The sequence below is a fragment of the Ambystoma mexicanum genome, chromosome 5p, assembly GCF_040938575.1.
Source record: "Ambystoma mexicanum isolate Mex_15411 chromosome 5p, UKY_AmexF1_1, whole genome shotgun sequence".
In the NCBI taxonomy this organism is placed as follows: Eukaryota; Metazoa; Chordata; class Amphibia; order Caudata; family Ambystomatidae; genus Ambystoma; species Ambystoma mexicanum.
In genome coordinates this window covers 849,733,725-849,758,092 of record NC_090930.1, presented here as the reverse complement: position 1 = coordinate 849,758,092, position 24,368 = coordinate 849,733,725, and the positions used below count along the sequence as shown (strand labels likewise).

Sequence of the window (24,368 nt, the reverse complement as noted above, 5' to 3'; positions counted from 1 at the left end):
AGAAAAGGAATAAGGAAAGCTCAGTTTCCTTTTAAGTCTTACCTGTTGGATTATTCCCACTACATTTTGGGTCCTGCCGCTTCCTGGCATCTCCGGACCCCGGCCCCTATGGGGAAAAAAGACAAAGACATTGAATGAGCGAATGCAAAGACATTACCTGAGCGCTCATCCAGAACTGTTTCACTTCGGGTCGGCGCCATATCTCCGGCACTCAGAACCCCGGCCCCTAAGGGGAAAAAGACATAAGCATTAACGCTTGCTGCAATTAGACAACGAACATTATTATTAAGCTTGAACTTTTGAACAGAACTTTTACAGCGCCTTACCTGAACAGTCAAGCTTACCTGAACTCCCATCAATCCTCAATCCAGTGAAGTAACTGGGTTTCAACGCGCCCCTGCATCAGAAGCAGGGTGGAGAGCTCATCCTTCCAAACCCTAAGGTGAGGCTTCACGGGGAATCGTGGAGGAGGTATCGTGGAGGGTTGGAAGGGAGTGGGAGGCTTGAGCATTGTTCCACAGTTGGTAATACTCCCTTTTCACGCACAGGAGGGTATCCAACGAGCCAGGGAAGCCAGAATAGAGGGGCCCTTCCTGTCCATCTTCAGAGTTCTGCGCCTTCGACGCCGCGCCTCCGTGGGAACCAGGTGAGCGTTACAGAACGCGAAGCCTTACCACAATTTCCCACCTGGGCGCTATGGAGACTTCCGAGACAGATCAGCTGGCCCATCTTTTAGGGGAATTACGGGCAGAAGTGCACTCAGCCCGCCAGGAGACTAATGCTCTCAGAAGGGAACTAATCCTATCCAAGGAAAGAACTGATGATCTGGCCAAAAGGTTATTGCAGGGCCAGGCAGAGCACACTCCTTTACCTGTTTCCGGAGATATTTCTACAACAATGGGTTCGAATAACCCGGTACAAATCAATCTACCTGGACACATGCCTTTGGCCCCGCCGGAACGTTTTGCGGGGGATCCCAAGAAATATGCCGTTTTTATGAACCAATGCCGTTTACACTTTTTATGCAGGCCCGGGGCCTTCCCCAACGACCAGATCAAAGTAGCCTTTGTACTATCTTACCTCAGTGGCTGTGCTGCCGGTTGGTCTATTCCATTGGTAAATCAGGATGATCCCATTCACCGGGATTTCCAGGGCTTCCAGGCCAGCATGGAAAGATTGTTCGCTCGACACTCGCAGGGACAGGCCCTTGACAACGAACTGCTATCCTTACGACAAGGTAATCAGGATCTTTTGTCCTATATCGCCACCTTTAATAGACTAGTTGTGGAAACCGGATGGCCTGAAAATAAAAGGATCACATTGTTTCATCGAGGCCTGCGCGGAGAGCTTAAATATGTTATAGCTCAGATAGTAGATCCACCCCAGGCCTGCGCAGACTACATAGACTTAGTGGTTCAACTTGATCACAGACTTCAAAATAGAAAAGCAGATCGGCTCAAGTATGAAACCAGAGTACCTATCAAAACCCACGTTAACTCCAAGAGTACTGACGTTTCCGAACCTATGCAAATTGCAGTGTTAAAGGACCATTAACGCAGAAGGAACGAGAGAGAAGGCGACAAATGCAACTTTGTCTGTATTGCGGAACTTCCGGTCACTTTCTTCAAAGTTGTCCAGTTAAACCACCCAAGAAGGTGGTTGGAGCCACTGATAACGAGTTATTGACACCTGGTTCGGGAAACGACCTAGCCCGACAAGCGTAGGGGTCCGCTTGCCGAGCTTGAAAACAAACTCTTTGACCTCGCATTTTGTCATGCCAATGGTGCTTGTGAACCCAAAACAGCCTCAGCAGTTGCATGCTATAAAAGCATACATAGACAGTGGAGCTATTGGAAATTACATAGACCGTGAATTGGCTTCCAGGATTAAGCTTCCTCTCTGCCCGAAAGTAGCCCAAGATGTAATTACTACAGTTGATGGAACCGAAATAGCCTCAGGGCCTGTAACGCATTCCACAGTTGAAATCACTCTGGTGGGTCAGGATGGACATCGGGAAGCAATCGTGTTTGATGTGATCAAGGCCCCACAATTTCAAGTACTTCTTGGAATCCCTTGGTTAGAAACACATAATCCGAGAATAGACTGGCGAGCAAAGAAGATAACTTTTCCTGATTGTGAACCAACCTGTTACCCAAGGAATCCAGCTATGGGTCTAGCCTCTGTAACTTCCACCCCTGTACAGCTACCATCTGAATACCAAGAATTCTAAGACGTTTTTCAGAAAGAGCAGGCTAACACCTTACCTCCCCATCGATTTTACGATTGCCAAATCGACTTGGTACCCAATGCACAACTACCTTGTAGTAGGATTTATGCTCTTACTGAACCTGAGAACCTGCATTTGCGCCAGTATTTGGATCAATACCTGGCCAATGGTTTCATTCGCCCATCAAAGTCACCAGTCCCTTCCGCTTTGTTCTTCGTACCTAAAAAGGAAGGAGACCTTAGGGCCTGTATTGACTACCGCGCCCTAAATCAGATATCGATTAAGAATCGTTACCCTTTGCCCCTGATACCTGAGCTTATCGACCAAGTAAAAGATGCTCGTGTGTACACCAAGCTAGATCTCCGAGGAGCTTACCACCTGGTACGTATAAAAGAGGGCGACGAGTGGAAGACTGCATTCCGCACCAAATTTGGGCTCTTCGAATATCAAGTAATGCCCTTCGGTTTGTGCAACGCACCTGCCACCTTTCAGTACTTCATGAATGATGTTCTTCGGGAACTTATCAATGTTTGTGTCATCGTTTATATTGACGACATCCTGGTGTATTCCTCCTCAGAATCTGATCACAGAAACCATGTTAGGGCAGTTCTTGAGAAATTGCGCCAGCACAAATTATTTGTCAAGCTCGAAAAATGCGTTTTTCATACCACAGAAATGGAGTTTCTCGGATTCATCCTGACACCTCAAGGAATCCGAATGGACTCGCGGAAAGTGGACGCCATTCTCAAATGGCCATCTCCTAGCTCTGTGAAGGGAGTGCAAAGCATGCTTGGCTTTGCCAATTTCTATCGAAGGTTCATCCCGGAATTTTCTCGAACTGTTCAACCCATCACAGCTCTCCTAAAGAAAAACAAATGCTTTGAATGGACTCTTGAGGCTGAACAAGCCTTTCAGGACCTGAAAACCAAATTCACCTCTGCACCTGTATTGAAGCACCCGCGCCCAGATCTCCCTTACATCGTGGAAACCGATGCATCCAGTTCGGCCATGGGAGCTGTCCTGTCGCAAAGAGACCCAGAAACTAACCAACTACACCCTGTAGCCTTTTGGTCCAGAAAATTCTCTCCACCTGAACTCAATTACGCAATTACCGACAAAGAACTACTGGCTATTAAATCAGCTTTCAAGGCTTGGCATCACTATCTTCTCGGTGCAAGACACACCATCACCGTAATTACGGACCACAGAAATTTGCAGTATTTAAAGACGGCCAAAGCTCAATCTTCGCGACAACTCCGATGGGCTTTATTCTTTGCAGAATTTGATTTTGTAATTACCTATCGCCCTGGCTGCAAGAATGGTAAGGCAGATGCCTTATCCCGGATAGGCATGGAAGAACCCAATTCGAGTTTAGAACCTGTGCCAATCATACCGGAACAAAGAATTCTGGGCTTGACTTTATTGCAAACCATTGAGGACATCCAAGCTCAAGTAAAACAGCTTTTTGACTCTTCTGCCTTACTGGAATGGAGTCAAAAGGGTCCTCACTACACCGTTAAGGATGATTTACCCTACTTCCAAGAGCGGTTATTTCTGCCAAGTAAAGAATTGCAGGAACTTGTCATTACCCGTCATCATGAATCATTAATGGAAGGACACCCCGGTATCGCGAAAACAGAAGAAAAGATCAAACGCCACTTCTGGTGGCCTTCTTGGAGAAAAGACATAAAGTCATTTGTGTTGTCTTGCGGAATCTGTGCCCAAAATAAGAGTCAAAAGAAAAGGCCAGCCGGCCTACTTCAACCTTTGGACATTCCACCAGCACCTTGGCACACCTTGTCAATGGACTTTATAACTGACCTGCCTCCTTGTGGTGGTTACAACACGATTCTCGTAATAGTGGATCTATTCTCCAAAATGGCCCATTTTATCCCTTTAAAAGGATTGCCGTCAGCTTCCACCTTGGCCAAGGAATTTATGGAAAATATAGTGCGGTTACATGGTTTCCCTTCCATATTAGTCTCAGACCGTGGAAGTCAATTTATCTCCCACTTTTGGAAGAAATGTTGCCAACTAGAACAAATAGACGTGCGGTTATCCACCAGCCACCACCCCCAGACCGACGGACAAACCGAGAGAACCAATCAGACTCTCGAGCAATATCTGCGGTGCATGTTACACCAATCCGAGTTGAATTGGAAGGACATCCTTTGGATTGCAGAATATGCATACAACAATTCAGTGCATTCTGGAACCGGACAGACTCCTTTTTATACCCTGTATGGTCACCATCCTCGGACCTCTGACCTAGATCCACCTCTGACCCTGGAGATGCCTGCAGTAAATCAGCTACATTCCGCAATAACCCAAGCCTTCAAAGAAGCTACAACCCACTTACAGCAAGCCAAGAAAAAGTATAAAGAAAACGCTGATTTGCACCGAAGCAAAACTCCTCCTTACCAAGTAGGAGATCAGGTATGGCTAGCAACTAAACATCTACCCCTCAAGGGTCAGCGAACCTTTAATCCCAGATTCATTGGGCCTTACCCCATCAAAGCTATTATCAACCCAGTGGCCTTTAAACTCGATTTACCATCCAACATGCAGATTCATCCCATTTTTCACGCATCTCTTCTAAAACCAGTACAACCTGGAACCAGACTGTCTGAGCCCCCAGGCTCTGTCCAAATTGATGGAGAATTAGAATTCGAAGTGAAAGACATTTTAGATTCCAAGATAGTTAAGTCGAAACTCTTCTATCTTGTTGATTGGAAAGGATATGGACCTCAGGAAAGATCTTGGGAACCCAGTAACTATGTTCACGCACCACGATTAATTCAAAGATTCCATCGAAGATTCCCGCACAAACCAAAACCCCCGGAGGAAAAGACCTTGGGAGGGGCCTTGAGGGGGGGTACTGTCATGATGCCTACCTCTAATGAGCCAGGCCGGGCCCAGCAACCTCTAAGGAGCCAGGCCGGGCCCAGCAACCCCAGAGGCAGACATCATTTTCCCCAGGGAAGTCTCAGCGGGCCCAAGTCGGGGCCCTTTGGACTCAGTCCTGGCGCCTTAGGCGCCAGGCTCATAGAAGAGGATATGTGTTTAAGTGCTTGGGTGCACACTTACCTGATGCAGACCTTGCTGCTTCATCCAGGCCCTCTTGAGGCCTGAATGGGACTACTTAACCTGTAGGATTACTTCACCACCCGGGTGTGGTCGGGGAAGGATACATACCTGATTGGTGGAAGGATACATACCAGGAACTTCTTCCAAGGCTATTTAAACCCCACCCGAACAGCCACACATGCTTCGCGTTGTTCTGCACCTGCAGCTGGACGCTCACCGTGTCAGCTCCTGCATCCTGACTTCAGCCACGCCTGCCAGCACCCTGGAACACCTGCAAGGGGAGAAAGGAAGAGAATAGGAGAAGAAAAGCCCTTACCTGCTAAATCTGCATCCCGGAGTCATTTCTCCAACGGCCCTGAAAAGGAAGACATCATTTTAAAGGCATTTCGTTTCGATCGCGGCAGCGCTGCATTTTACTCACCTTTGCAAGGCGCTTCCATCTTCAGCAGCGATCTTCCGGATTCAGCTACGCCCCGGCGCCTAGAGGAAAAAAGACAAGAACAAAGGTGAGAGGGAGAAAAGGAATAAGGAAAGCTCAGTTTCCTTTTAAGTCTTACCTGTTGGATTATTCCCACTGCATTTCGGGTCCTGCCGCTTCCTGGCATCTCCGGACCCCGGCCCCTATGGGGAAAAAAGACAAAGACATTGAATGAGCGAATGCAAAGACATTACCTGAGCGCTCATCCAGAACTGTTTCACTTCGGGTCGGCGCCATATCTCCGGCACTCAGAACCCCGGCCCCTAAGGGGAAAAAGACATAAGCATTAGCGCTTGCTGCAATTAGACAATGAACATTATTATTAAGCTTGAACTTTTGAACAGAACTTTTACAGCGCCTTACCTGAACAGTCAAGCTTACCTGAACTCCCATCAATCCTCAATCCAGTGAAGTAACTGGGTTTCAACGCGCCCCTGCATCAGAAGCAGGATGGAGAGCTCATCCTTCCAAACCCTAAGGTGAGGCTTTACGGGGAATCGTGGAGGAGGTATCGTGGAGGGTTGGAAGGGAGTGGGAGGCTTGAGCATTGTTCCACAGTTGGGAATACTCCCTTTTCACGCACAGGAGGGTATCCAACGAGCCAGGGAAGCCAGAATAGAGGGGCCCTTCCTGTCCATCTTCAGAGTTCTGCGCCTTCGACGCCGCGCCTCCGTGGGAACCAGGTGAGCGTTACACCTGTGGAGAGAACATATTAATCTATCTACATGGAACAGCTAATGATGAACACTGTTATCAACTTAATAACTCTAATGAAGAAATAATCAACACCCATAACACTAATATCTCATCCCACTCCCTTCACACCACATCCACTGAAGCTACACCTCATACATTTTGATCTAAAAATCCATGCACAGCACCATTCCCTACTCCTGCTACATCACCAGTAAGTAGTTTACATTTGCATTGCCATATATATCCCATTGTTCTAGCTGAATTTAAAACCACACTGTTCTTGCAAAAGCTAAACACTATAACGTTGACATTGCACCTGAGTCAACAACCACCATTCCCACACACATACCATATAGCCCAATTGAGCATTGAAAATGGTAACCAAGTAAAAGAAACGCCCCATCCATGTCCAAAATTCAAGCCTACAGGGCCCATACTGATAATGTGCATGTTGGAAAATGTAGGGTTAAAGAACCAGTTCCGAAAAACACGTGTTTTGACACTCATCCAACATCACACGTGTGTCAAAGCAAAAACTGAATAGTGCACCAACTTTTAAGCTTTAAGTGTATGAGGTCTAAACTTCAATTTTCAGCTCCTCACAGCGCCTGTAGCACTACACTGAGCTCCAATCCACTGCAGCTCCTCACAGCTCCCTGTAGCGCTTTATTGAGACTCCAGCCTCTGCCATTCCTAACCAATGGACCTCTTGACTTTCCACTGGCACTTTTAAGCAGCTCCCTTGGACCTCCTGTCCAATTACTTTTACTCTGCAATGCCGCTTGACAGCCTCTTGCGGTGCCTCACTGCACACTGCAGCACATCACATAGGAGCTCACTTGCCCTTACTAAAGCGCATCTTCACTTCAGCAAAGCGCTACACTTCAGCAAAGCGCCTCTTCACATCTGCAGCGCCTCTTCACATTTGCAGCACCTCACTCTGCCATACAGTGCCTTGCTGCCTCTGCAGCACCTCTTATGCAGCGACTCTTCGCTGCATCTTGCAGCGCCTCACTGCCCTTGCAGCATCACTTCACTGCCCCTGTTCACTGCTTCATGCAGCACCTCACTGCCTCTGCAGCGCCTCTTCACAGCCTGTTGCAGGTCCTCACTGCCCTCACAGCATCTCTTCACTGCCTCATGCAGCACCTCACTGCCTCTGCAGCACCCTTTCACTATCTGTTGCAGCGTCTCACTGCCTCTGCAGCACCTCTTTGCACATAACAGCGCTCCACTGCCTTTGCAGCACCTCTTGACAGCCATGGCTGCTCTCTGATTCCAGTGCCTTCGCAGCACCTCTGTCTGAGCCTTTCTTGCGCCTCTGCCTCTGTAGCACATCTGTCTGGGCCACGATTGCCCTCACTGCGCCTGCAGCACCTCAAAGCCATCCAGCGCTCTTACCTGAGAGAGGATCACTTCTGTTAGGGGGGGCGATGGGTGTCTCCCTTTGGTGCTGTCCCCCCAGCACAGCCATCCCATCCTCGTCGCCAGTGTTGAATTCAGGGTCCGGCCATAAATGACTCTGACACTCCAGTGAACTGTTAACTTATTTACTTAAGTTCTGGTACATCAAATACAGTTCTTAGAGTCAGGTAAGTAAAAGGGGACATAGGACACCCACCAGCATCCTCTCTCAGGGCTTACATCCTTGCAACTGAGAAACCTGGAAAACACTCATAGATAAACATTCTAAGCCCTGCATTCCATCTCAAGATTCTAGTCACTTGCACCAGATGCATGCAAAGTTAATCACAACAGTCCCTCACCAGCCCAGACGCGCCCACAAGAACACTGATTCAAGGCTAAAGGACGAAAAATGGTATGGGATTTGCCAAGATTAAGCCTGACTCTCAATGGAGCTCTGGTTGCTTTTGGTCCAGGGTTTCAGCACTGAACAGGGATCCCTGAGGAAGGGGGCTCAAGCGCAGAGCAAGGGTCGCAAGGACTGTACGAGGGGTACCAAGGGCAGTACCCATGAATACCCCCGACATAAGGTCCCTGGAGAAACTGGGAAGTATCAGGTACTGGTGCAAGAGGGGAGTGGTGAAGGTAGGGTGCTGGCGCTATGCATGGCAGAGCTGCATGAGTCAAAGGGGTGAGGTTTCAAATAGCCCTTTATATTTGTCCGAACGCAGTGAAATTCTTCACGAGTTGCCACTGATCTTCCACCTTATGCCGTTACTCAGATTTAAGTCAATCTGTCAGGCTCATTTTTTTACAGGCTCTTTAGGAAAACACGCATAAAGACGGAGAGCGAAGCATTTTAACTCATGACTCCTGTCGCATCTTTCTCTGGCGACCATTTTTTCTCAGACTGTTCTTTCAGGCTTCTGCTTTTCTGCACACACCACGAGCACACCTTTACAACAACTCCTCTCATTTTAAGCGTTATGTTTGGCAGTTTTTATGTCGCAGTAATTCCCTCATAGGCAATTAATTGCTCCTGGGCCCTCACTCAGCTGGCCATTCTAACTGCGTCATGTCCTTCCGGGGCATCCACGCGCTGCTCTCGCGCTGCTCTTTTGTGAAGTCCTGCTGATGTATGCCCCGCCCTCGGCCCTCAGCCCGTCTGCGTGTGCGCCAAGTTAATTCTCTTGAGTGCTCCCGTCCTTTCTTTGGCCTCAATCTCTTTTCACTCAGAAAATTAAATAAGCCTGAGGAGAGAACACATCAACAATACCAACCACTTCTATGTTTAGTAGTCATTGGAAAGCTCCCCGGAGATGCAACAGAGTGCAATGTTTATCACCACAGCCCAAAATGCCGCCAGAGAGCTGATGTGCAGCTACCAAGTCTTAAACGTTCCACAGACCGCCCTACTCCCGGGTAATTTTCAAAGCGGTTAGGCGAAATCTAGACACAAGAAAACAAATTGGGTGCAGGGCATTGTATGGCATGCCAGGGAGTTAGAGGTTAAGGTTAAAGGGTGGTTGAGGGAGGATCATTACAGGCGAATCGTGCTTAAATAACATCAAGGAGAGGGGTGGAAAAGCAGGTGGTTTGTGGATAATCACCTTTCATGGCTAGGCAGGCAGGCGAAGCTGCAGTCAAAGTGCTAGGGAGTGATTGGGTGAAAGGAATGTTGATCAGGGATCCTGGTTACGGAGCCTGGGGTCCTGCCGCAGCGTGCAGGATACGTGTTGTAAGAGAAGATGCTTCTCACAGACAGGGGTTTGTGTTGGGTTTGCTAGGAGCATCAACTAGAACCCGTTGTTTCCCCCTAGGTTTCCCCGAGGCTTCCTTGCAACTCTGGGGTCAGAGGTCACTGTGGTAACACAAGACACAGAAAGCAAGCAGGACCTGCCACTTCGGCTGTTATTCGAACCCGGCATGGCAGGGAAGGCCTCCATCAGCGCCCTTCTCCTCCGATCACCGTGGCCTGCTCCTGTGATCCTTGGCTGCAATGGCAGAGGCGCAGGAGCCCCAGAGTACGCTCATCTCCCCTCTTTAACGGTGGCTTCCCGGATCCCCTGTCTTCTGCTGCATGCGGTACTCTCGACCGGAGACCTAACTCTAAGAGGGGTGGGTGGTGAGGGGGTTGCACTCAGTATATGATGGCAACATCTTGACACACGGGGCTGTGGCTGGCTTATGAAGCTTTACATGGCATAAGCTTGCAGTGCTGGGATTTCTGAGTCTGCACTGGCATCTGATGGCAGTGTTTGGGCATGTGAGAGTATGCATGGCAATGGAGGCATTATTTGGCACACGATGTCAGCAGTACTGAGACATTTGCATCTTTACTTGGAATACTGTGCCCATAAAGGGAATTTTAGGAGGCTCCACTTTGCATATGCTGCCAGCACCTTGACATGTGTGCCAGATTCTTCATAGGAGGCTCCACTTTGTATATGCTGCCAGCACCTGGGCATGTGTGTCCCTCATAGGAGGCTTTACTTCGCATAAGATGGCAGCACCTGGGCATGTATGCTAGATCCCTCATAGGTTGCTTTACTTTGCATTAGATGGCAACACCTGGGCATGGCATGTGTGCTAGATCCCTCATAGGAGGCTTTAATTTGCATAAGATGGCAGCACCTGGGCATGTGTGCTAGATCCCTCATAGGAGGCTTTACTTTGCATAAGATGGCAGCACCTGGACATGTGTGCTAGATCCCTCTTAGGTTGCTTTACTTTGCATAAGATGGCAGCACCTAGGCATGTGTGCTAGATCCCTCTTAGGTTGCTTTACTTCGCATAAGATGGCAGCACCTCGGCATGTGTGCTAGATCCCTCATAGGTTGCTTTACTTCGCATTAGATGGCAGCACCTGGGCATGTGTACTAGATCCCTCATAGGAGGCTTTAATTTGCATAAGATGGCAGCACCTGGACATGTGTGCTAGACCCCTCTAAGGAGGCTTTACTTTGCATAAAATGGCAGCACTTAGAGATCTGAGGCTGCAACTGCCATCCAATGGCTGTGCTTGGACATGTATGGGTAAACCTAGCACTGGAGGGTTAGATGGAATAAATGGGCATCAGCACAGGGGCATTTGGTGCTGCACTCCCAGTGAGAGGATTCTGAAAGCATGCAATGGCATTATTCAGGCATTTAATGCTTCACTTGGCATGCGGTGGCAGCAACTGGGCACGTAGGGCTACACCTGGCATATCATGACAATTCCTGACATCTCAGGCTATGACTGGCATGACATGGCATGGCAGTACCTGAATTTAGGAGGCTGCTGTTCTTGGCATATTGTGGCATCACCCATGCTCACGAGGTTGCATCTGTGATGTCATTGGGCGGAGGCGTTGCTAGGGGGGGCTGAGGGGGCTATCGCCCCAGGTCTTTTGGTTGTAGCCCCGGATAGAAGCTGTGGAGTTATAACCAAAAGGCTAGCTAGCCCCGAGTCCCGACAGTCCCGCCATTAGCGTAGCCCCGGATCTTTTACAAACCTAGCAACAGCCCTGTCATTGGGCATGTGATGTCCGTTTCACTAAGCCTGACCTCTTCGTGAATCGGTGTTGCTGTTTGAGCCTTAGTAATGAGATGGACGTTTCAGAGCCCCTGAGCACCGATGCAAAGGCTCGCCTCTGGGGTCTCTTTCTTTGCACACTGGGCATCCAGTTGCAAAATGATGGGTGAGGGTTGGCCTGAAGCGACTCAAGCGAAGCAATTTGCCACTGGCATACCCGGCTTTTTTTAATGGATGGTTTTGACACAGTGGGTTTAAAGCATAAGGAGGGATTGCAGGCAAAACCAGGGCACAGGTCTCTGAACAGGCTAGGCTGGTTGCCTTTTCTCGGTGCCCTGTGCCTATTTGAGCTGTTCTGTGGAATACGGTCTTAATTGGGGCCAGAGTGTGGTCTGGCTGACCAGGTGGGAGATTATTGAGGCATGCACATGGCATAAGGCTCGTGCCCATACCGCGGAGTGGGCATTTGTGTAGAGAGATCAGTTGGTAGCATGCTCTTTATGCTTTCTTGTTCCCATCGGCCTGAAAGAGTAGTTCAGTCACTATCGAAACCCAAAGTCTGTGGCACAGTAGAAGGGTAAGGATGTGAAGCGCACTTGCTGCTGCTGCCAGGGTTCTATGGGATATTTCCGCATATTGAAGACCGAACACCAAAAAGACCGTTTTTTTTCCGGTCGATTTTGTGCGGCCCCCATATGCCGAAATATCACATCACGTGATCCCCAACTCACCTCCCTTCTCTCTCACATCCCACTTCCCTTTGCCACCCCTCCCACACTGCCATGTTTTTTGTCCATCTGGGTTTCACTCTGAGCCCCCCTTACCAACCTCCCCTCTGCCCTTCCCTGCCAAAAGCCTTTCACACCACAGACACACTAACAGTTATTCAAACCCGCTCTCTGCTCCCTCCCCAAACATTACTCACACACACAGACGCACCCCCACGCACAGCACTCACAAAAACAAAACACTTACCTGGAACTCAGCAACTTCCCTCTACTGGCTCTGCTGTGCCTCTCGGCCCCTGCGCGAAATTGTGAGTTTTCCCTTGGGCAGGTGGACATTATTGCTATGTTTCAAAATGCCACCATCCATGGTATGAGCAACTCATTCCTGCAATTAAGGTAGATGAAACATGTATTCACAGTATTTACAGAATCAACTCGATTTTCTTTTTATTATACTGGTTTGTTTCAAACCTTATACAAACTACTTACAAAAATAAACACAAATCACAATCCTCTAAAAATGATAAACATACATGAATACATATAAAAAACGTCAGTTAGGTACACAATTTAAATATAATAGGTACTTCCCATCAAATATGATGAACTATTCTCAATTCATTACGATTTGACTAAAAAAGTGACAGCTTTAATTAATAACACAATTTGTTGAAAAGATAATATACGTTCCCAAAAAGCTGGTATATTAAGAAAGCGTTCCTCATAGACATACTCAATAGAAAAATGTATTCTTAATTCTTATAAGGGGCAACAGTTAATAAATACATGTTTCACGGATTCACGTACCAATTGACAATGGGCCTCATTATGAGTATGGAGGTAGCCATGCCGCTTTTAGCGGGTCCGGGTTCCAGGAAGGAGGAATTACCGGGCCATTCCGACCTTGGAGGGCCCAGTAATTCCGTTTCCTGGGACCCGGACCCGGTACATTCCCATTTGAGCATGCACAGGGTTTAATGGGAATGGGGAGGATGCTAATGACGGGCCCGTTGTTAGCATCCTGATCTGCTAGCTTTACCAGATGTCCTTAGCGGGACCCGCAAGCAGACCTCGTAATGAGGCGGTAGAAGGTTAACGGCGCCGGCAGCTCTACCGGCGCCGTTAACCCTCTACCGCCTTCCTCGTAATGAGGCCCAATGTCTACAATGGGCTAATAGTTTGCCCTCTAATATACAAAATCTCCCAAGTATATATCAGATTCAATAGGGGTTTTCATGAATCTCCCATCCGGACCACGAGTTAAGTAATTCGGGAGAGCATTTCTCTTGTTACGCTCTGTACATAGTCTATATGAGGCACGCTTCTCACATGCTTGTATCCAATCATTCTCAAAAACCTTCCTCTTTGATAAAACATAATTACATCTAATAGCGTCCTCCTGTAATTAATGTTCTTCTAATAGTCTTATGCAATTATCCCAAACAGATGTGCTATCTCTCATTTTTAACTTCAGGAAGGGCCTGTGTAGTAAATGATACAGAACGTGCTAATGACCATGAGGATTAGAAGCACCTTGGTGAAATGGGACATCAAATAGACGTTTTTGAAGGACAGTTGACCCTGCTGCAAACACACATGTCCTAGACTTGCTTTAGCTGAACATGCCTCCTTATTTTATAAACACTTTCAGCACCATTCCTGTACATCACACCAGAACGTTAATGGGGTTCTATAAATATAGATACTATCTTTATTAGTCGAAAATAAATGCTACACAATGAAACAAAACAATGCTAAGAACAAATTGTAGCTTTTCTTTCTGTATGTAACTCGATGTATTGTACATTAGACTCACTTTAAGTAGCCCTGGTCACCACAGCAAGCACATTACACTGTGTCCAGGCATTGAGACAAGCAACTGAATTACTGATATGTGTCATTGCCTGCTGTCACAAAGCCAATGGAAAGCATCGTCCGAGACACAAGCGCAAGTCAACACTACTCTCTTTATTAGAGTTTTACAGGCACACTGGAGTGTGAGTGCAAGAAAGGATCCTCAACTGACGGAAGAAGCATGAAGAAACTTAAAAGCACCATCTTGGATTTAGTCTCCCACCTTTTCAGCCAAAGTGTTTACTGTTTCACCTCCCAGGCCCTTGTCAGGGTATAGAAAGTCTTTAGCTTGCCCTACCAAGTACACTTGTGTATGAGCACGATATAAATAAAATATCAATATCAATATCAAAAGTAACCTCTGGGTCGTTCCTAGTTCATGAGTTAGGTCTCCATTAGATTCTAGACTGGCTTTCCTTGGACCCCTAATTACTCTTCCCAGTGGTGAAACGGCACCCTGGGTTGCCTCCTGAGGTCTCTTCTAACCCCCTCCCCAGGCTGGGCTGGCAGAGAGAGGATGCAGATGCAAAACCAAGAAACCAATCCGTTTCTTCCCTCTTCAGAGAGCAACAAATCTGGTTCAAATGGTCTCTGTCTGGGTCCATCCCTGGTGTCATTTATAGCCCCTCTCACAAAGCAATCTCCATGGTTCAAATAGTTTCTGCCCGGGTCAGTCCCTGGTGTCAGTGACAGTCTCTAGCACAGAGTCACTCCATTGATTGATATCTTGCGTGGGGAGTGGCCTTCCCTAGGTGGCCACTAGCTAGCTAGACTTGCCAGGATGTTTAGGTACTCTTGTTGTAGTTCTAGGTTCTTCTTAGGCAGGTTCCAATGCCCGCTAATGCTTATCAGCCTAGCACTAGACCCCATCTCTTGCCCTTGAGCTAGCTGTCTTCAAGGGATGCTTGTGGTCTCGTGCAGAAGGGATGTGACCTAGCAGTTTGGGCTGGACTGTCCCTTTTGGGTGGGAGCAAGCCTGATTTGCATATGGTCTTTCACCTTCTGTAATGGCTTGGCAGGTGAAGAGCGATGGTCTGGAGGGTTGCCCATAGCAATGCCAGAGGTTAAGATTCAGTCTAAACCTTCCAGCCATCACCTTTTTGTTTTTGCTTTGTCTTCTAACCGATTCAGTGTTCTTCCACATGCTTGTTCTGCCTCCCACTCCTCCCAAACACAAATAAGCTTGGCTGTCTTACACTCAGTCTATGACTCTCTCCGTGCCACCAAGGGACTTGCCAATGTCCAGCTCTAGCTGTTTTCTTCTCTCCTCCAATTCCCTTCCGTCCTCTCCAAGCTTCTCCGCCGTCACCTCTTCTGGTGGTTCTCTGTTCTCAATCACACTAAAATGGGGACCCCAGGTCAAGTTGTACAAGGGGCAAGTTATCCACAGACAGGCCCATAGGACAGTGCTCACCCTCTAGTACCTGTAAGACAAGATAGCTGCACCAAGTGAGGGATGGGGGTGCAGGATTCACTTACTCCAACACGACTCAATAATGAGGACTCAGTAATTTGGCAAAGGGAAGTCTGTTTAATGAAAAGTACATCAACCAGGGAAGCAGTTGGGAATCAGCATTGTTGCGATCACCTGTCTCGCTCCGACTTCCTCGAACTTGAGTTGAACAGCAACTTTTATGCACAAAACTCGTCATCATTGACGTCTAATTCTACAAAGCTCGTCATGCAATAGGATTGGTTAGGAAAGGTAACTTAAGTATAGGTGCTATATCTGTATATGATAATAGAGCATGCGGATTGGATAACTCTTATCGGGTGGGCGTCTACGCCCCTCCCTCTACATCACACGTGATAGACGTCACTATAAGTACGACGTCTCATTTGTTCTACGATATATAGGACCCTAGATAACTTGGTCCTTTGTGATTGGGCAGGTTACACTCCTAGAAATAAATCTCCACTTTTAATTAGCAGCATGCAGAATGGACACCCAGGTGCCGGGTGTCCCAAGATTCATCCTGCCTCCCTTCCATCAATCAGTATCTTAGGGCTATGTGTCAATTAGTTGGCTGGGTATGGCCTCGAAACTGTAGCCTCTTATCAGGAAAAGTTATGGCATCCTCGAGTTCTGGATGACATCAGGCGGTGGTACCTCTTCCTTCCTGGCTGGTCATGTGTTAGTTCACCATGAATCTGCTTCAGTTTCCAGCTTTTCGTGTATTTGTTCTGCTTTAGCCTTACCACCTGCCTGGGCCTCCCTTATCTTGACCTTCACGGGGCAGGCTGGTATGCTCTGAAGTTTGAGTCTTGTTAGCTGACGCTCTCCTCCCTTTCTCTGGTTGACCTTGATTTCCCGGCATGAGCAGCTCTTTGTTGAGTTTCGATTCCGCTCCTTCTCTTGACCCTGGCTGGGTTATGAAACTTGGCCAGTTAGGCCTCTGGCTGCCTGGGCACATTTCTGCTTTACAAAATGGAGTCGCACTTGTATAATGTGCCTTGTTGAGGTAGACATATGGTTGGCGCTTGCCGCTCTACTCTTCGACTAAGCATTGCAAGCAGTTATGGTTTCTTAGCTTCTTGCGTTCCAAGCCTATTTACATGCGTTTAACTAGTTGGTTACTTCCATCTTGTCTTGTAGCAACGTTTCCTTACGTTTTAACATCGTCTCTTCCCTGTGTCCATTACATCTATTTTCATAACTACTCGCACTGGCGTGCTATCGTCGATAGCCGTTTTTGTTCATTCATGAGTCTGTCCATGCCCTTGTGTTATTTCCACTGGCCTTCCATTAAGGCTCTTTGGGTCTCTTCATGGACCATCTGTAGGTACTCTTCATTTCGTCTCAGCAGCTGGTACGGCTGTCTGATAGGGTACAGTGCTGCCCAGGGTTGTCTGGTTAAGGAACACCCTAGACGCTTCCACAAATTCTTCTCCTCCTGAGGTGCCTTCCCTTGGAGTTCCATTAGCTGAGTCTGTCCCATGTTGCTATAGGGCTCTGGTGTGGCTCGTGCTACCATCATACGCTCATGGGTAAGTGCCACCCAGTGCAATTGTGGATGGATTAGGGACGAGAGGAAACTCGGCTTCAACTACATTGTTTAATGCTCTTAAATCTTGCATTAAACGCCAAGACCCTCCCTTTGATTTCTTGACAAGGTAAATCACTGTGTTGCAAGGTTATTCTGACGTCACTAGGATACCCTGCTCCATCATGGCGGAAATTGTCTTCGCAATCCCTTCATCTGTCTCTCTGGACATAGGATATTGTCGTGCTCTTGGTAAAATTGCTTCTGGTTTCAGTTTAATTTTCACTTCACCTGCCCCCTTCAGGAGGCCTACGTAATAGGGCCCTGTTTTTTTTTTTTTTTTTTTTTTTACGCTACTTACCTTGTACTGCACTTTCCCCCCCCACCTCCCCCCCCAGCACTTTCTCCTTTTCCCCTTACCTCTGCACTTGCGCGATCTGAATGACACCTGGCCTAGTAGGATCGTTTGTCTGTCTTCCCCTTGTTTCCCTCCCTCCCTGCCTCGTCGCGCCTTGAAACACTTGTGTATAGGCGCGTTACAAATACCATATCATATCATATCATATCATACCGCGACAGGCACTTGGGCCATGTCGTCATCAAAGTATTCTGGACGTATTAGCGCCAACATCATTCTCTGTGGCACCTCCCGTTTCATCATTTGACCCAAAATATGAGACTCACTTCCACCCTTGTCTCTTCTAGGTCAAGGTGTTCTTCGAACAGATCGTCATCGGTGATGTCAGTCACTCGATACCCTTCTTCGATGGTGATAATCGCACACCATTGTCTGCCTTCGTCGTCATATCCTTCGACCAATACCACTTTCCCTCGCACTGCGGCAGATTGTATCATTAAGGGAAATACTCGTCCCTCTTCTTCATGCATAGGTATTCTTGGTCTGAATAGGAACTCATCAGGTGTCCTCATAGTTCTAGCGGCGAGGCCAGGCAATCCCGCCATGAGCACCCGCACACCATATGTGAAGACTTCTGGCTCTAATGGTATAGCTCGCATTGCTATACGTCCTGAGTATGCTCTGATCATTTCGCACACATTTGAATAATGCATTCCTGGAGTGGAGCATACTATATCATTCTCGGTAAAAGAAATTGTCATATTCAACTTAGTCATTAAGTCTCGACCCAGGATGTTTACTGGGGTCTGATGTGAATACAATGAAGGTACATTCATTTTGCGCTCTCCCACAGAGACTGGGAGCGTGTCTGTAAAGGGAACTCTACTGTGAGCTCCTGTGAAACTCTGAGTATCTATGGCCTCGCCGGACAAGGAAAACTTGCCTTCTCGTATGCACAAGCGCGTCGCACCCGTGTCAACTATGAAGGAATATTCCTTACCCCCTATGTCGACATTCACCCTAGGTTCCCTATTAGGGTCTGGTGTCACTGATAGGATAGAACACATCAGAGTTCCCCGTGAGCTGTCCTATTTCATATATAAGTTTGGCCCACTGTATACTTGCTGATTTCTCACATTTCCAGGGTTGACTCCCCCTCCAGAGCTTGTGCCCTGCGACATTTGCGGCGGTGCCTGTTGGGATTGTCCCTGCGGTACGTTCCCCGTGTGCGAGGGTTGACCCACTTGCTGCGCACCTTGCTGCAAGCCTGACACCTGCTGCTGCACTGTGTGATTTTGGGCACTTCCCTGGTGTGGGATTCACCATGCCTGTTCCCATTCCTTGGCCATTTTGCCACATTCCTTGGCTTCCGCACATGCGTGCCACATGTCCTGTCATTCCACAAAGCCAACACACTGGCGGTGGTCGGGCCATCTGTCCATCTGGCGTAGCTGGACTGCCCATCTGCGTGTTCTGAAAGCCACCTTGATTATTCTGAAAGCCTCCCTGGTTACCTCGAAACCCACACTGATTACTCTGCCATCCTCTTCCTCCAAAACCCCTTCCCCTCGGGTAAAATCCTGCACTACCCTGATTATTCAATGATGGGTTAGTCGCTTGCTGTGCAAGTGGTTCAGCTGGGCTTGTCAGCATGGCTCCCTCGAGAGCATACTATGAGAGTTTCTTTTGCACCAGCTTCGCCTCCTCACCCTTATGAGTTTCCTCCTTTTTCTGATTCTTTTCTTGCAACAATCTACAGTTATGTGCAATTGTCAACTGTATTTCAGCCCATGGTTTGGCTTCTATTCCTACCAATTTCTTGAGCTGTTTTTGCATTGGCTCGGGCAACCCTTGGGATAACATATGGTAGAATAAAGGGATAGATTTCGTCCAAGACTCATGCGTTTCGAGCACCCACGCGTCTTGAAAATTCTGGATATAAATCAACGGATCCTCTGACTCTTTCATTTTCCGAGTCATTATAGCTCCCATATCAGAAGTGTCTGGATATAGCGTTCGCAGCGCTTTCCACACTGCTGCTCTACAATTATTAAATGGTGCTCCGTCATGGGAGGTGTTGATTATGGTTACCCTGGGGTAGCCTGCCCGTTTCCATACATCGTCTGCTCTTTCACCAAGTATGGCAATTAGAAGGCCCTTAATGTCCCCTATAGCTAAGGTGACACCCCCCGTCATTTCCTCTAACTCATGTATCCACTTCCCAGCTCCCGATGTCCGCATTCGAAGCTTATTTTTTAGGTTCTCTCGGTCCATGTGGGGCCATGGAATATATTGTGGTCTTGCTCCCCCCTTTTCTAGCAGCGGGAATTGGAATGCACAGTCTTCCTTTTCTTTCCCCATAGCTCTCCTGTCTACCGCTGGGGTGGCATTCCCGCCTTGCCGGCTCCCTGGCAATGCCCTTAATCTATCTGCATAGGCAGGTGCTGACGTCCCCCTCTGATCGTGGGGTGTTCCTTTATGTCAGCCCGACTGCACAGCAGACTTCGGTGTCCTACTTGCCGACTCGCTAGCATCTGACCATCGTACCCCTCGGTCCCCTGTGAGCCGTTTTTCGCACCCTCTCCCTTCCTCGTGTGCCTCATCCTCCGTTTCCCCACCGGAGTCAGATTCTGAATACTCCCAGTCCACACAACTCCTTGCATCTTCTTCGTCCTGCCCAATCTCCAGTCTGTCTAGGGACAGTCCCCTGTTCCCACTACTTCGGGTGACATCCTCAGTGTCATATAGCTGAGTGCTCTCCAGGCGCTCATCTTCCCTTCCCCCATGGGATCTCTGTTCTAGCCCCATCTCATCGTATATTTATCAATCGTTTCCCCAATGCTTCTGGTGTCAAAGTCATCCTCAATATTTGTCCGACTCGTACCTGGTAGTCTCGTGCCCTCTGTCTGGGCTTACGTTCTGCTTCCTCATCTTCTCTTCTCTTCACTCTCCTCTCACATACCCTTTGCTCTTCTTCCAACCTTTCTTATTCTGTTTGTACTGGTAGTAGGCTGCCGTCTGTTTGCGATCGAGCTGTTTCTCTTGCTCTTCACGATATAGTTGTTCTCGCTTCAGCCTATCCTTCCTTCTTGTCCTTTCATCCCTTATTTCCTTTTCCTTTTCTCTCTATCTCCTTGGCGTATCATCAGACCTCTCTTGGCCTTTCATCATCACTTCCTTTTCTATCTAGTTTCAGCAATATCTGCCCTCCCATCCATTCGTCTTTTGCGAATGTTAACTCATCAGTTCTACCTTCGTTTCCCTTTTGTTTCCTTCTCTCTCCTTAACGAGAGATGCACAACTCTGTGCCTGATCCTTTCCTACATCATTGCATCTCTCCTTGTCACTCGGGACTGTGGAGGCAAGATTAATTTCCTGGTCCTTTTCTTTATTGTCGTCGCTACTATACGTAGGCGACTCATGTGCGGGTTGCTATACCCCGTGGCTGCTTTTAGTTATCTTAGCGGGTAGAGCCCCTCTGTCTTACTTCCCTCGATGGCTGGCTCAGGCGGGGCCGGTGGTGCGGTATGCGTCTCACCCCCCTCCATGCATACGTTTAATATCGAATCTGCAGGACGCTCTTCCTCCTTCGTCTGCTCAAACATCTTCCAAAGTTCTAGAACAGAAAGACGTTTCTCTCGCTTCTTGCCTGTATATGTGGCATGTAGATAAGTCGTCATATGTTGTAAAATGGCTTTTGATAGGGACCCATTCTGGGCCAAGGCATAAACATCTTGTGGGCGGTACTCTTAACCCACTCTGTGCTGTACTTTTTTAATTTAGGTGCATTCTTAGGTAGTTGCTTGCATAAATGCGCAAGTGGGGAGACCTCCTCCATTTTCAATTCCGTTACCAACAATATTTATACAGTTTGTTATCCTTCTACTAGTATGAGCGAGCACCAGATACGCAAGCTCCAATCCAATCTTTTCCCGTCAAAATTGATACTATCAATTAACTGAAAACCATCAATTCATTGGCGATACCCTCTTCTTCACAGAATCGCGTAAAATCAAATTTCATCTCAAACAATCAACGATACAGTTCTCTTACATTCAATATACAACAGAACACATAGGACAGATACTTGACAGACTAGACGGACACCAGCTGGTCATACATATACCTGCCTTCTAATCAATACCCCATCATGGAGTTTAAACGAAGTCCTTTGATGCGTCTTTAAATGTCACCATAGTCTAATTGTCCCTTATTATATGGGCTATGAGTTCACGTTTCTTCTGACCGCTGTATTAAAGCACAGGAACAAGTCGAATCCTTACGTTTTTCTCTCGGGTGCCCCCCCGGTAACCTTATGTTTTTCTCTCATACTCGAGTCATTAACCCCATATATATATATATATATATACAGTCTTCTCTACTTCTGACTATTTATTTTTCTCCGCCACCCTCCGTTACCTTTCCCTTGCTTGTTGTAATGCCTACAAGACATTTGCCAAATTAACGAGTTTGTTGTATCACTCACCAATCGCATCTTTTTCCTCTTTGGAGCTTCGGGATCACCGCCCCTTCCTCTTCAGCCTCTTGCAGTCTTTTCGTCCGATTGGCTGCCCGTGGGAATGAGAAGGGTTATGCTTGGAAAAGCGGGTTCCTTCAGACCCACTTCAGATTTTTATGGACTTACACTATCATTGTCCACGGGAAGCTTCTCAGCCTACTCAGCTGGAATGGCGAAAGGACTTGTGATATTGCCGAAGGCCTAGAGTTACTTCGTGCCGTCCGTCTATAGGTGTCTTATAACTATATTAATCAATAATCCATAATTGATGGCCGAAACCATCCTCACGCTACCAAGTGTACAAAGGGCAAGTTATCCACTGACGGGCCCATAGGTCAGTGCTCACGCTCTAGTACCTGTAAGGCCAGATAGCTGCACCAAGTGAGGGATGGGGGTGCAGGATTCACTTACTCCAACATGACTCAATAATTTGGCAAAGGGAAGTCCGTTTAATGACAAGTAGATCAAACAGGGAAGCAGTTGGGAATCAGCATTGTTGCGATCACCTGTCTCGCTCCGACTTCCTCAAACTTCAGTTGAACATCAACTTTTATACACAAAACTCGTCATCATTGACGTCTAATTCTACAAAACTCATCATGCAATAGGATTGGTTAGGAAAGGTAACTTAAGTATAGGTGCTATAATCTTTATATGATAATAGAGCATGCGGATGGGATAACTCTTATCGGGTGGGCGTCTACGCCCCTCCCTCTACATCACACGTGATAGATGTCACTATAAGTATGACATCTCATTTGTTCTATGATCTGTAGGACCCTAGATAACTTGGTCTTTTGTGATTGGGCAGGTTACACCCCTAGAAATAAATCTCCACTTTTAATTAGCAGCATGCAGAATGGTCACCCAGGTGCTGGGTGTCCCAAGATTCACCTTGCCTCCCTTCCATCAATCAGTATCTTAGGGCTATGTGTCAATTAGTTGGCTGGGTATGGCCTCGAAACTGTAGCCTCTTATCAGGAAACGTTATGGCATCCTCGGCTTCTGAATGACATCAGGCGGTGGTACCTCTGCGCGCCTGGCTGGTCACGTGTTAGTTCACCATGAATCTGCTTCTGTTTCCAGCTTTTCGTGTATTTGTTCCTCTTTAGCCTCGCCACCTGCCTGGGCCTCCCTTATCTTTACCTTCACGGGGCAGGCTGGTATGCTCTGAAGTTTGAGTCTTGTTAGCTGACGCTCTCCTCCCTTTCTCTGGTTGACCTCGATTTCCCGGCATAAGCAGCTCTTTGTTGAGTTTCGATTCCGCTCCTTCTCTTGACCCTGGCTGGGTTATGAAACTTGGCATGTTAGGCCATCTGGCTGCCTGGGCACATTTCTGCTTTACAAAATAGAGTCACACTTGTATAATGTGCCTTGTTGAGGTAGATATATGGTTGGCGCTTGCCGCTCTACTCTTCTACTAAGCATTGCAAGCAGTATTGGTTTCTTAGCTTCTTGCGTTCCAAGCCTATTTACACGCGTTTAACTGGTTGGTTACTTCCATCTTGTCTTGTAGCAACATTTCCTTACGTTTTAACATCGTCTCTTCCCTGTGTCCATTATATCTATTTTCATAGCTACTCGCACTGGCGTGCTATCTTCGATAGCCGTTTTTGTTCATTCACGAGTCTGTCCACACCCTTGTGTCATTTCCACTGGCCTTCCATTAAGGTTCTTTGGGTCTCTTCATGGACCGTCTGTAGGTACTCTTCATTTTGTCTCAGCAGCTGGTACAGCTGTCTGATAAGGTACCGTGCTGCCCAGGGTTGTCTGGTTATGGGCGCTTCAACAGGTATGGATCTTCTGATGTACACTGGGCAGAGTCCCAGTGCAGCTCTTTGCTGGTTCATCTGCTCCTCATACGTCACATACCTTGGCGAGTACGCTCCTGGTGCCTCAAAATGAGGGGCAGGGGTGCAGGCCATGTCTGGGACCTCCTCTACAAAGTCAAACCCCGGCTATACCTGGACAGCACCAATGTGTATGAAACAACTAAGGGGCTGGGATTTGTAAGCTTTTTTTTAGGTAGAAGGCAGAGCAGAGCGATATGTATTCACTAGTACGTACTGACACCAACAATAATAAAGTTATAAATCTCCATTTGGAGGTGAACAAATTCGATTCACATCCATATATATATATATATTAATAAAATCTATTTATTTATTCTAAAAACTCCCATATGGATAATAAAATCTCATAATATATGTCAAAAATGGAAGGAAAATATGAATGAAAAGCAAAAAAATAGAAAAGCACCTAACAATTCATATTAATATTCACAGTGCACAACACAACAAACTCAAAAACACTCACACCACCAACTCCTCCATCCATACTAAATCCATTCGTGTTCACCATACTCAACTCAGTCTAATTCCAGTGATTAACAAAAATACCAAAAACACATTGAAAATATATTTCAAAAGAAAGATTAAACATAATCTAATCCAGTAGCAAAAGATACAATTCTGCTAAATCTGAAGTTTCTAGTAACTAGGAAACTTCATCACAAC

General features: G+C 47.3%; 1 protein-coding gene across 3 annotated transcripts in view; it reads left to right on the top strand.

Annotated features, from left to right (window-relative positions):
* AMPH (amphiphysin) overlaps window positions 1-24,368 on the top strand; it is a 1,422,934-nt gene that overhangs the window by 368,172 nt on the left and 1,030,394 nt on the right. The gene's annotated exons all lie outside the window — the stretch shown is intronic.